At 31.9% G+C, this 14473-nt stretch overlaps 1 long non-coding RNA gene across 1 annotated transcript; it reads right to left on the bottom strand.

The window, feature by feature from the left end:
• Window positions 1-8839: 8839 nt before the first annotated feature.
• LOC140038635 (uncharacterized) lies at window positions 8840-9477 on the bottom strand. Its single transcript, XR_011842210.1, has 2 exons — window positions 9335-9477; window positions 8840-9248 (listed from the first exon to the last, which is right to left on the bottom strand). It is a non-coding gene; the product is annotated as an uncharacterized lncRNA (long non-coding RNA).
• Between the last annotated feature and the right edge of the window lie 4996 nt (window positions 9478-14473).

Genomic DNA, 14473 nt, shown 5'->3' with positions numbered 1-14473 from the left:
ACAACTTGTCTGATCGTTTCCCAACTCATATGAGCTCACGTCTAAAACAACCCATTCATTTTCCCATTTATATCTCAATTAAATAGCCAAAAACATGGGTATTGAATGAATAAACGGCTGAGCATCGCTATGGTTGTTTCAATGCTTCCCCTTTCACCTTCTTCAGTTTCTCCCCTTTCGGTTTCTGGAATTGGGATATTTTTTGCGGCCTTTATACTAAACATCTCAGAATGGTATTCAGCCGCAGCTATTCATGGTGGTTTAGCTTGAGATTAGATTAGTTCCTCAATTTTGTTGTTTATGTGGGTGGTTCTTGTGGTTTGTAGCATCAATGTGTGGTCAAATCCTAAAATTTGAAACTTTGGTTGTGTAGTTTAGCTGCAAGATGAAGATTTTTGCACAGAATCGGTGTCCTCTGAAATTTAACTGGTTTGCTTATAATGATAGGTTCGGAGAACTTTAAGAAAAAACTTCCCTGGAGGTATTTGGAACAAGGTCAGCTTTCTAGGGTCCTCTAGTTTACTACATTAATCCGGTCATGGTGTATTTTCTGCTATATGAAATAAGAGATTCACTTCCTCTTTCCTTTTGGGAATAGCCAGTAGCAGGACAGAAATCCATCGATGTAAGGCAGGACAGGAGAACGACTGGGATCTTATAGAGTTTTTGGCTTTCAAGCATTTTCCTCGCTCGTTTTGTTAGAGAAAGTGAATGGTTTGCTTGACGGGGGAAGAGATGTGCTAGCTATTTGCTTTCTTAGAAAACTAAGCGACTAATTTACTGTTGAGAGGTCAAAAATTCCTACAACAAACTCTTTCTTTTTCTTTTAGTGACATAGTAAACCTTCTTGCTAAATTAGTAGCCATCAGGGAATATCCCTTTAACGGGAATACGGCTACCTGCCTTTCTTTCCTAAGCTGGCTAAGCAAATTAGTCCTCAATTGAAAAAGGAAGGTTCTACCACGGTTGGGGTTAGCCATTCCTGTTAGCCTTGATGAGCTCCTCTTTGCCTTTAGGTAACTGTAGTCACTTGCTAATTGATTATAAAGGTAAGCTTATTCACCTTGACTTCTTTTTATAGTTTACACACTTTTGTATTGGCGCTTTTTACTTTATGTAGGATGAATCTGATTAATTTCTTGAACCACTAGCAGTTGACTTTGGGCATTGAGTCCTTACTCCTTTTGACAAGAGCGCTTACTTCTATGATACCATCACCGGTACCGGCTGCTCCTCCGCACCATGCCCTGAATATGCCATTTAACATTTGTACAGCAAACACGTTTTACATAAAATATCAAACTCCAGCTTCTTTAACTATTTCTTCTGAAATTATCCCTCTAATTATAGGTACGAAACACTCGCGCGATGCGCGAGCACTCCCCCCCTAGTATAATTTAATGTAGTTTTTTTAGTCTTGCCTTACTTATGCTATTTGAGTTTATTTATGTAATTTTAGAAATAAAGTTGATATTGAAATATATTACCTTAATTTTCTTGAAGAATAAAAGTTCATATTTGGAAGCAATTCCAAGGGAAGGATTTTAGAAGTTTCTATGGCTATACTTGTGGTATCAAAATAAGAATCAAGCACTTTCGCCAAATTCTTAGAACAATAATTCTTTTAGGATGCATTTGATAAAACCGAACTGTAAAAATTGAAAATTGAAATATGAATACATTAAATTACTGAATTGTTAAATACTAAATCTGATACATTTGAGTGTATATCACATTAAGTGATAAATAATATTTATTTTTGGAAATAAATTTTACTTAAGAAATTAAGTACTACTTAATTAATTCAGATATTTTATTTTTTAGGGTAAATTATATTTTACCCCCCTGTGGTCTACCCTTTTTTTACATAACCCTCCTATGATTTCAAAAACTATACATAACCCCCTCATGGTTTGGATTAAAGTGTCAAAGTAATGGAAATAGTCACTCGTAACGGAACTTCTAAAAATATCGAAATTACCCTTATAAATACATGACACATTATCCCCGTATGATTTTTATATTTTACCATATAACTCCCTTATGATTTAATACTTTATCATATAACCCCCTTATGATTTTCAAAATATACACATAACCCTCCTTGGTTAATACATAAATTTCAACTTTACATATGGGTATTTTTGATATTTTAGGTGACGCCGTTATGAATGATCATTTCCGTCACTTTGACACTTTAATCCAAATCATAAGGGGGTTATGTATAGTTTTTGAAACTATAGGGGGGTTATGTGAAAAAATACTAAATCACATGGGGGTAAAGTGGAATTTGCCCTATTTTTTATTATCAAACGTGTATAAACATGTTAAAATTTGAACCCATTAAATTTAAATATTAAATTGAACTATCAAACAAGGGTTAGTCTATTGCAACAAGAACAGTCAAGAGGTTTTACAAAAAATTAATAAGAACTTTGAAAAAAAAAAATTTCCCCAGCATGTGCGACAGGAATTAAGTGACCAGTTGAGGTGTTGCTACGGTGGTGGCCTTGTAGCAATTCGGACGAAATAGTGGGCCGGATAGGTCATAGGTCCGGAATGGTGCGTGGAAGTCTGCTGTAGCTTCGAGTTCTATGGTGTTAATTTTCTAAAGTCAAACATGTTTGCTAACAACTTGGATTATTGTGAAATCTTGCTTAAAGCCGTGGATTTCACTTGAAACAAGAATTGTGAGCAGCCGCCAACCGAGTGAGGTGACGAAGAGAGATAATGGGTGAGACTGGGGAGACAAGACCAGAAGAGAGAAGTTCGTGAATCTTCAAAACCTTGATTGGATGGTGAATTAAAATATGATTGAGAAGAAAATTTAGAGATGTGACCCTTTTATCAAACTCTACTAATCTACCATTCTTATTTTATATTTCCTAAAAAGACTTGTGTATCCCATTGTTATAATAGAGATTCTTTGACTAGATTAGGTCTCATAGTTTTTCTCAATTTGGATTTTTTATATTAAACTCTTGGTGTCTTGTGACTTTTTCTTTTTTACATTTTATTATTGTTATTGATGTCATTGTTTGGTAAATTGGTTAAATCTATTTTCATTAGCACTTAAGGAAAGAGTAATTTATCTTTGGTTAATTCTAATATCGTGTGCCTGATTCACAAAGTGGTATCCGAGCAATCATATTGGGTTGCTCATTTATACTGATTAAAATGGATGACTCAAATAGTGGCTGTATAATAAAATTAAATGTAATTAATTATTCGACTTGAAAAATTAGAATGAAAGATTATTTGTATTATAGAGATTTATTTGAATATGTTGTAAAGGATAAGAATAAACCAAGTGATATAGGCGATGAAGAGCGAGTTAATATGCAGAAAAAACTGTTGGCAAGTGCATTTGATAAAAGGAGAAGTTTTTATTAACAAAAATATTGGAAAATATCCAGCATGATTTAGAAAATCAGAGTCGCTATTCTAGAGGAAACAAACGAGATGTATCTGTGTGTGTAGGGCTGCAAACGAATCGAGCCGCTCGCGAGCAGCTTGAGTTGGCTCGAGTCGAAATCGAGCTCGAACTCGAGTTCAAAATATTAAGCTTGTTATCTCGCGAGCCGACTCGAGAGCTCGAGTATATATATATATATATATATTTTTTTTTATTTTAAGTATATATATATATATATTTTTTATTTTAAGTATATATATATTTTTTAATTTTAATAGTAAAATTACATATATATCCTTAATATTTTATTATTTATTAAGAAAAAATATTATTTTATTTATTTTTTAAATATAAAATAATTATTTTTTAATTTTTTTCGAGCTCGAGCTCTAGCTCGAGCTTGAAATTGTCAGCTCGTCGAGCTCAAGCTCGAGTTCGAGTTCGATGAAATTAAATCAAGACTCGGTTCAATTAGGTCAAAACTCGGCTCGACTCGGCTCATTTGCAGCCCTGTGTGTGTGTGTGTGTGTGTGGTTTTTTTTTTGACAAATTTTGCTGACTCATGTGTAACTCTATTGGCTTCCTTAGGGATCCAATCCATATCCAAGACATTCAACCTAGTCAAAAGATATTCGTATGTCATCAACGAAAATTCTAAGGATTGGTATAGTGGTTTGTACCAATGCATTTGTAAAGTGGTTTGATGTGGTACGGATGTGGTAGGAGCAAAACACGTTAGGAAAAACCAATTTCAAGGTTGTTTTTGGTGTGGGCTATGGCTGCCGGAACTTAAATGAGTGTTGTAATGGTGGGTTCCACATTGAAATGATCAAGACAATTTGTCAGTCACATGGGTTCACCTCCACTGTGGGTTCACCCACGTCAACCCATGTGAAAAGACCCAAGACATTATTATTGTTTTCTAATGGGATAATTTCAGAAACCTCCCTTGAGGTTTCATGAAATATCACCTTGCTCCCCTAAACTTTTCAAAATCTCACTTAGTACCCTTGAAGTGATAGTAGGGCTATATACTAATATCAAAGGTGATGAATTGTCAATAATACCCTCATATTTAAATTTTCTGAACTTGTTTTTCTTTCTCTAAATTTCCTACTTTTCTTTAACAGTGTCTATACAAACATACATATATACATACATATATATAGGATTTAATCAATAAAATATATATATATATATGTATATACATATATATACATATATATGTATAATTAAATTGCAAATGTCAATAAAATATAGGATTTAATCAATAAAATATTCAATGCATTTGGAGAAGAATAACTGCAGGTTCTTTTTATTTTGTCCCTTTTTTGGTGTTTCACAAATTTATTTATTTATTCCTATTCATGTAGAGCGCAAGAGAAATAAAGTAATTGAAACTCCAAAAAGTTTTTCAAATTCTGACTTTTTCTATAATAAAATTTTCATATTTCACACCCATAAAAAAAGTCTGTCTATTTTGAGTAAATTTTTTGTATGATATTGAAGTTAAATTTTATCTATTACTAATTTTTTTGCTCAAATGTATGATTTTACATGCTAATTACCTTCAACGCTATGAAGGGTTCTATTTATAGAAATGGTTTAAAAAATAGTATTTGCTTTTACTATCTCTTCCCACTGCAGAAGTGACTATTGGATTTGGCTGTAACATAAAATCTTACCAATTTTCATCTCCTCACTTTTAAGATTGTTCCAATTTAGTACTTTTTTTCCTTGGTTTGTAAAATGTTCATTTTTTTATAGCCTAAGGGTATTAAAGGCACTAAAATAATCTCTCTCCTCAAACATGAATTTTTTAATATTACTTTTGGTTAGAAGGCCTTTCAATGTTACCAAAATGTCAATTCAAAGGATGCTAAGTGAGATTTTGAAAACCTCAAGGAAGGTAGGTGATATTTCATAAAACCTCAGGGGAGGTTTATGAAATTATCCCTTTTCTAATTTATGAACAATAGACATGAAGAAAATGCAAAGTTAGATACATAACTAAAAAGAAATTAAAAAAATAAATAATATATGTATGTGCAAAATTAGATAAACTTTGATTCATTTAATTACATAAATTGACAAAATAGTAGATAATTTAAATATTTTAGAAGAAATTTTGGAATAATATGTACAATTAATTAAACCAATCATAGGAATTAATAATTGTAAAGGAGTAAACGAATGGTTAATTAATTAGTTGAGATAGAATATTTGTAGGAGAAGTAATATGTTGTTTTATTATATGAGAATTAATTAATATGATTCTTTTATTATATTTGTGGGTAGAACATAAATAAATGTTTAAAAAATGCATTTGTAATGATATTAGTCCAAATTAATGAGAATAAAGTGATGACATAATAACCAAAGTGCAAATAGGTGAAATTTAATTAGACCACACTTGTCACTTTTAAATTTTCAACATTATCATCATAATCACTTAATTATACTTTTATCATTTGATTAACATATTGTCTATGTATTGTCATTCAATAGCACAACTAACTTTCATCGATAACCAACCATAAACATTATAATTACCTAATTCATAAAATAATATTAAAAAAGCTTTTAAAAGATCAAAGGTTTTTTGTTTATTAAGATTTTATACCAATTTCTTCCATATATAACGTGATTGTTTTAAATTACACGTAGATTGAGTGTGCCCTTTATCACTAGTAATACTAATGGTATTTGCACTAATGTATACATGCTTGAAATCAAATATCCGTATTGATTAGACTATGTGGTGATACAATTAAGAATATTTTTAATAGGTGTAAATACAAAAATATAATTCCTCATTATCTATTCTAAAAGTAGGACAACAAACAATCTTCACATTAAAAGTATTCCATATACTTTCATGGATAATATAATACAAGATGACATGCCCGAATTTACTAATGAATGAATAATTTTCTTTCAAACAACATAAAAAAACTTTTTACAGTTGGTACTCCCGAACTTGAACATATTTTTAGGCAAAAGGAGATAAAAATTTATGATTAAGTGACAAAATCAACTCCACTTTATTAGAAAATGATATCACAATAATATTAAAACTAAATCATTACTAACCAACCATTATGAAGAAAATAAGTTTAAAAGTTGTAATTTAAATCAAGAGTAAATCTTATATATACTGACAGTATATATACTATAGCCGTTTGATTCATGACATGTGTGTAAAGATTGAATTTCAAATTCAAATTCTGCATAGTTGTCATTCATCCAACGCTGATAATGTATACACTGTCATTGTAGGAAAAATTATTTCTTAAATCAATACATGACATATATCCAAAATTTTGGAAGAAATACAATTTTTGTTTATAATACTTTGCATGTGTGTAGGACTGATCATTAATGTTTGGATAAAAACAAATTTGGTTCCCAAAGTTTCAAATCTTAAGCATATTTAGGATAATTGACGAAAAAATGATGATTAAGGATCAAAGTCAATTTGCCACTACTCAATAGTTTTGACTCTGCATTTTTTATAGCAATGTTTCGAATTTGGATCATCATGGTGTTTTAGATTTTAAATAGTGATATTAATGGTTTCAAAGGAAAAGAAATGCAAATTAGATTAAAATTTTGTCGAAAATATGCGAAAGTTCAAGAAACTTCTTTCTTTTATTTTGTGTATTCATCCCATTTGTTCTCATAGACTTTTACTCTTGCATAACTGGTCTCAAATGTAGCATAATATATGTATGTATGGTTTTGCATTATGGAGAATTAATTGATAATGGATTCTATTATTTTTTTGTTACTTGTATTGATATTTAAATGCTCAATTAGATATCCATTCAAACTATAAAGAATATGAACTATAAGTAAATCAGATTCGTTTTCTTTTTTCAATTTTAATAGATTATCAGTTGAATTTAAGATGAAATTAATATTTTGTATAATTGTTTGATTCATTCAATAAAATAATTAAGGTAACAGGAGAAAGGTGTAGGGTAAAATATTAAGGTAAACAAAATAGCGAAGTAACTATTTTAAAACTTTCCATTGAAACTTTGGATTTAATAGATAGAAAAATAAATTAATTGGATTTAATAGATTGAAAAGTAAATAAATTGTGTCCCCACTAAGAGAGCAATTTAGCACGAGTTCAAAGTATTTTAAATGTCTGTTGGTTATATGTAGTTGACCTACTATAGTTTTTTTTTTTTTTTATGAAATATATTTGATTGTTTTACTTCTTTGGTTCTATAGATAAATAATTCAAATAAGATGACACAATGTTGTTAACCACTATGTACTTTATATAGAATAATATAGGCACAACATTAATTTCTGTATTATTTGGATAGGGTATCATTTGAAATATTATTTGGAATAATTACTGTAACACTTTTTGTGATGTGATGTATGTGAGATAAAAAGGTGATTGGGAATATAAAAAAGTGGGTTGGGAAATGTGTTTATGATGCAAGCGAAATATTTTTTGGGATAATAAAGCTATCCAAACAAACCAATTATCATCTAAGCTAGAAAGTATATCTTTATTAAATAAGTTAAAATTGAATAATAATACACATTTGATATAGGAGGTTGTAGTATAGGAAAAATTGAAATAGGATTTTATTGCTAAATCGATTTTGAGTAAATGTTAAGTTCCATCAATTGTTTTAAATGTGCTTAAAATTATAAATTTTAGAGACCAAATTTATTTTTATTGAAATATTATCATTTTAATATATAACTAAACATTCACATTCATAACCTGCCTATCTTGTGCGCAATTCTCAGCACACTTCTTTATCAGGTTACCGGTAATCTTTTATTTCTATTCTTTTATTTTGTGCTTCATTTTTCAAGGTGAAGTCACCATTGTCAGTTGTTGTCCTTTGGTTCCTATTGACTTGATGTGCGGCAGAATACCATGTACAATTGTGTCAGTCTAATACCAATGAAATGGTAGAAACCGCTGTACCATTTTGAAGAAGCTTCGATGTCATCAATCGATGGTCTATGTCAGAGACACTCTTCATCATTGTTCATTCTTCAGTAGATACTTGTTCCAGTGCATTAATGATAATGCAAGTTGAATTTTTTTTTTTGCAATTTATTTGGCTAAACATATAAGAGGGTCCAGCTCCGGATCTGTCAAAGCCAGATATCTGCTCTAGCAGATATCGTCTGCTATACACGAATAATCATATGAATGCAGACCGGAGCTGCGGCTCAGATATCTGATCTGCTTGCACCCTTGCGATTATTAGCCATCTCCGATCGAGATTGCATTGTTCAAGTCAAACAGTCTTCCATAGACTTTGTGTGATCTTTTCTTTTCTTTTTTTTTTTTAAAATTAGATTTATGTTGATGACATGATAATCGATTCAAATCCATCAACTTACCATAAGATTCAATTTATATGGATATAAGAAGCTATGTTATCAGGAAGCATCACCATGACACTTCAATCATGAGATGATTGTTTAGATATGTACCAAACATGAACAGATCAAGCACTGTCCAAATGGACCACAAAACAAACAACAGAAAACTGATTATTGAAGTTTTCCATTGAGTGAAGAAACGAGGACATATGAAAACAAATTTTCATGATTTCATATCATTTTGATACTTTACATGCATATTCGCTTCTAGGCTTACAAGAAACTATTATAAAAAGAACCAACATCCCAGCCCGAATCCTGAAGTATCGTCTCCTGTGGGAAATCAATCATCAAATGCAGCATGGAGGAGGGTGGATGCGGCCGGGTGAATGTGGTGAATGGTAGGCAGGTCGGGAAATCTTTAACTTCGGATGAATATTAGAACCGCTGCCCCTGAAGTCATCTGCATAAGACCAGATTACAACATACATAAGCAAGTAAACCAGGATCTCAAATGTTATTAAGGTACTTATGGTCTACAAAACTCACCTGGTGTCCCGGGAAGTGTTCTTGATGTTGCAGATGGCATGGATGAAGTTGAAAGTAAGATGAGAAACAAAATTGTGGTGAGAGCGTTGGTGTCCATGTGTGCTGGAGAAATCGGTAAATCTTGTTTGAGGGTTGATCATGTATCACTCTCGGACCCTTGTTAAAAGAAATTCGTGGAATTCTTTCTGATTTATTTAAATACAAGGCTCTGGAGGGCTTCTCTTTCTATTCTTTGAACTGCGCGTTGAAAATAATTAGGTAGTCAATTTTGGACCTCCATTGGTACCGTGTGTTCTCTTGGCCCGATTTGAAAATTTCAATACAAATAATAGGCTGTCCATTTTATTTCCCAGCATCGAGACTTGAAAGCAAAATGACTTGAAATATTCAACCCTTGTGTTTCCTTTTCCTGAACACGTTCTATAAATTTCAGAATTCAATTATTGATAATCAATCAGTGGCGTTTACATTACAAACTGAAACAGAATTTGAAAATCAACGGTTGTTACCGTGTTCTTGTTAAAAACCTGAACGCAATCACAGGCCATACTATTAACCTAAAATAAACCCGGCAATTTAGTATAAACAGAACATGAATTTAATATTTAGAGCATCATTAGTCCCTAATGAGCATTCAAAGTGTAAAACTAAATTGCAAGTTATGAGAATATTTTCTTGCTTCAAATTTTAACTCTTCAGTTTGGAGGTTGAAATATAAAACCGTGCGTAGCACAGGTCCGGATGCTAGTTTTTCAAAAATCTTGAAGGTAAAAAACTTTTTTTTTTACACAATAACCTATTAAAGAAAAGTTTGATAAGTAAATAAAAGATTTTGCTCATATCGTTCTTTGGAAATTATGCTTGCTGTAAAATCATGTTTAGGAAATTGTTTCAAAAGACTTGTGATACTTACTTACTCGATGAGTTTGAGTTATGAGTCAGATAAATATATATAACCCTAAAATAAACTCATGGCCATCGATTGATCGCTGGACAAGTAGACTTTGATTGATGTTGGAGTCTGAGTCGTTCGTTCCATTCTTATTTGATTTATCTGAAGTTTGATTATTTATAGAATTTTAAATAGATTATAATTTAATATAGTTAATTAAAGGCATTGCTGACTGCTAGGCTCAAGTACAAGCAGTCAGCAATGCCTTAAACCAATAAAAAAAAAAAAATTCAAGTGTTAAAACTAAATTACAAAAAATCGAAGTCAATAAAATTTAAGAACATTTCAGATCACATTTAAAATCAAAGAAACATATGAAAGATGTAGACTTTCTTTCTTTCACTTCATTAATTTTAAATTTTAAAAATTACGACAAACGGCAGAGACACACATTGTAATGCACATACTCCCAAGCTAGTCATTTGTCCGGATTAGCATAAGAGATAAATTTTTAAAAAGTTGAAAAATGTTTTTAGCCAACTTTCCCAACAATCTTTTCCACAAGCTCAGAATCCAAGAAAACAATTATCATGATCATCTAGTCAATGCGTGGTTAACTGACACTAATATTAGCAATTTCTTTCAAAAGCGATAAATTGGTCTGCAGACGCCTGTTTGGGATTTAAGAAAAATTCGTGTTCATCGTTTGCTTATTCAAATTAAAAATAACATAAATTCTTGATTTACTCTTAAAGCAATGGCAAATTTGCAGTGAAAAACCATTTCACCGGAATTCTGATTAAATTTCGCTTCTCTTTTTCCTTGGGGCTTGGGGCTTGAGTCATATCCTCTCCCGTATATTCTCCTGGTCTGATAGGTATCATGCCAATTTTAGTACAATTAAAAGGTAGTCCATTTCTTCTTCAGTATTGAAACTAAAGCAAAATGACATTACTTCAAGCCTACAATTTGTTTTCCTCTCTCACCTTTGTGTTTTCTTGTTCAAACCACGTTTTATCGATTTCAGAACTCCAGTGATTGAATAATCAAACTCGTGATCAATCATGTAGCATTCACATCACAATCTGAACACAAGTTTTGATTGTCAACGGTCAATGTCTCTAGGGTCCGTGGCCATTGCCCCAAAAAAAAAACCGGGGGGAGTATGGTGTCAATATTGTATTGAGTAGTTATCGCGTTCTCGTTTAAACTTTGAACCCAATCATGGACCATTAAGTTTCGTGATCATTACCGGTTTATTCACGAATTGACACAATAGATATAGTTTAGGGATAATTTCACAAACCTCCCCTGAGATTTTTGACAATTTTACTCAACTCCTTTCAGGTTTAAGAAATTGCACTAACCTCCCTTGGTGTGATAATACAACTATAATGTCCTTCATTTAATAAATAATTTACACTATGATGCAAGGGATAAAAAAACCAAGAAAAAGAAAAAAGAAAAAGAAACCGTACCTCTTCTATTCTCCACCAATAACCATTCTTTCTTTCTTCCTTTCTCTCACTCTTGTAAAGTTCTTCCTTTCTCTTATTGTCTCTTTGCTTTTCCTTTCCTCTTATGCTTTTGCTATATCCATATCTATGTTTATCTTAATGATGACCCACCATACCATAACCATTTCTATTTACTTGATGAATATGGCACTATTTTACTCGCAAAAGCAAATTTCATTGTCAACTAAATAGAAAGGAATATGCTTATAGTGATGATAAAGAAATAAATAATGTAATTGATAACTAAGAAGCATGGAAGATGAGGGATTAGTGGGAAAATTGTTGGGCTGGTTATTATCCTGAAAACTTGTATAGGATGTTAATAAATGCATTTGATTTTCTTTACTTGATTAATATTGTTGGTTCTATTTTGTTTTGGATGGCTTTACTCTGTTTTACAATGTTAATATATATTTTTGTGGAGGTCAGAATATTATTCTACTGGTAGTGGTTGGTTAGATTATTACTTGTTTTAAGATAGTGGTAGGTATTGAATTGAAGTTTAGAGTATGAGTTTGGTTATTAGTTGTCAAGGGAGGATTGATTTTTCAAAAACATTTAGGCTGGGATGATATTACAAGATAGATGTTGGGATTTTTGAAGCTACTGAAATTCTTGAATTATTCAAACTGTTTGCCTAGTAGGTTGGTTGCATGTTTGGAAATAATTAGATTTGGCATTGAAGTTTGAAGTGTTTGCATGGTGGTGGTGTTGTTGCAAATTTGGAAGAAAATGTTGAGGAAACTAGTTTTCTTTGTTTTTAATAGAACAAAGGTAATTTAGGGTATTTGAGGAAAAATTTAGCCTGATGGGTCTATCTTGTTACCTAAATAGTAAAAGCAAGGGAACTAGGCGTAATTTCTAAAACTTGAGAGAAACACTCTGCAACTATTAGATACTTCAGGAGAGGTTTGTGAAATTATCCATATAATTTAATTAGATATTAACGGTTTTCCAACATATTGTTTAACCTTGCAGCATACAAATTAAATAATATAGGACAGGAATTTAATATTTAGAAAATCACTAGTGCCAAATGAGCATTCTAAGAGTCCAAGCATACTTCTGCAAAAAGGTTCTTGAACACTTCTACATAACATAAAGGGATAATTTCAGAAACTTTCCCTGAAATTTCTACCAGTCTCAGTCATCTCTCTTGAAGTTTGCAAATTATCAGCAACTTCCCCTAGAACTAAATAGGTGGTATCAAATTCAACCCATTTGAGGTGGACAATCAATATAAAATATGATCAGGAGAGAGAAAATAATTATATTCCACCTCTGCCCTCAAGATTGTCATCAGTGAGTTAATTTATGTTGAATAGTACAAAGGTACAACAATGAAATTTCAGGGGGTGTATATGAAATTGATGGAAAAAACCAAGGTTACTATTACAAACTGAGAAAATTGCTTGTGACAAGATCACATTTCATCTCTGTTGAGAATGCATGCCTAGTCCAAGCAGAGACTAGAATCTTGGATAAGTATCTCCATGATTCTACATTCATGTCCTTGATACTTTGCATTGCTTCATTGTAGCCAATTGCATCATAACTCTTAGTAGCCTGCCAAAAGAAGCTGGTCCATAACACTCCAAGAAACAGAGCTTTGAAGTTACTGCAAATGTGTCAGCAACAATATCTTCTAGTCACAGATGGCAGTAGCTGTTCATATGCAAGGTTCAACCCCTACATGAAGAGCAAAACCAGTCAGAGGATACCAAGGTACACAATAGGTTGTAGAAATTTAAACTGATAAGATAATGTGTTTAATATCTTTTGTCTATCACTCACGAAAGTTAAGCGAATATAGTTATAAAATGGTCCAAAGAATTCTTCAAAGAAATGAAATAACCAACTCCATATCTCTTTGTTTTCGACCTCAGCAATAGCAAATGCAATGGGAAATATGCTGTTATTAGCATCCAATGCAACAGCAGTCAACAATACTCCACCAAAATTGCCTTTCAAATGACATCCATCAAATCCAACAAAGGCTCTACAACCTGCCAAAAAGCCATCTTTTTGTCCTTTAAAGCTGAGAAAAAGTCTCAGGAACCTTGGTTCAACTAGTAGATTCACATCCATACCCCTTATCCTCAGAGTTGATAACACCATCAATATGCTGCTCTTTCCTCACAACATGTTTATTCTGAATTCCTAAATTCTTATAGTCACCATCAATATTTCTGTTCAACATGTCACCCTGTTTAGCAGGGATAATGTCCATATTGAACACCTGTATGTTGATGACTAGTTGACCTTCATATACCTTGAATATTTCATGAACAGCTTTCATCATCATTCACATCAATGTAACCTTCTGTTCCAGGTATTGCACACCTCATATGTAGCAGAAGATTAACATTTCCAGGCATTTCATGTAATGCCTTCTCAGCAATATCATTCAGCAGATTAATGAACAAATAATTTTGAGGATCCATATTAGGAATTCGTACTTTGGTCCCCCCACAATGGAGCACAATGTCATGAATATCACCAGTCACTATCCTACAATGTTAGTAGACTTTTTATGAATGATATAAACAAAACATATAATACCAGCTCACTGTAACTCCTTCGATCTCATGTAAAAAACTTTCTATGATTGATATAAATAGCACTATCACATATGCATGAATACACATTCCAGTTTATAGCTATTATAACTAGAAATTACGAAAAAGTTGTCATAAAATCAACTTTAACACAACACATCACACAAACTAG

This window comes from Coffea arabica, chromosome 3e (genome assembly GCF_036785885.1).
Source record: "Coffea arabica cultivar ET-39 chromosome 3e, Coffea Arabica ET-39 HiFi, whole genome shotgun sequence".
In the NCBI taxonomy this organism is placed as follows: Eukaryota; Viridiplantae; Streptophyta; class Magnoliopsida; order Gentianales; family Rubiaceae; genus Coffea; species Coffea arabica.
This window is presented reverse-complemented; position numbering and strand designations above follow the sequence as displayed.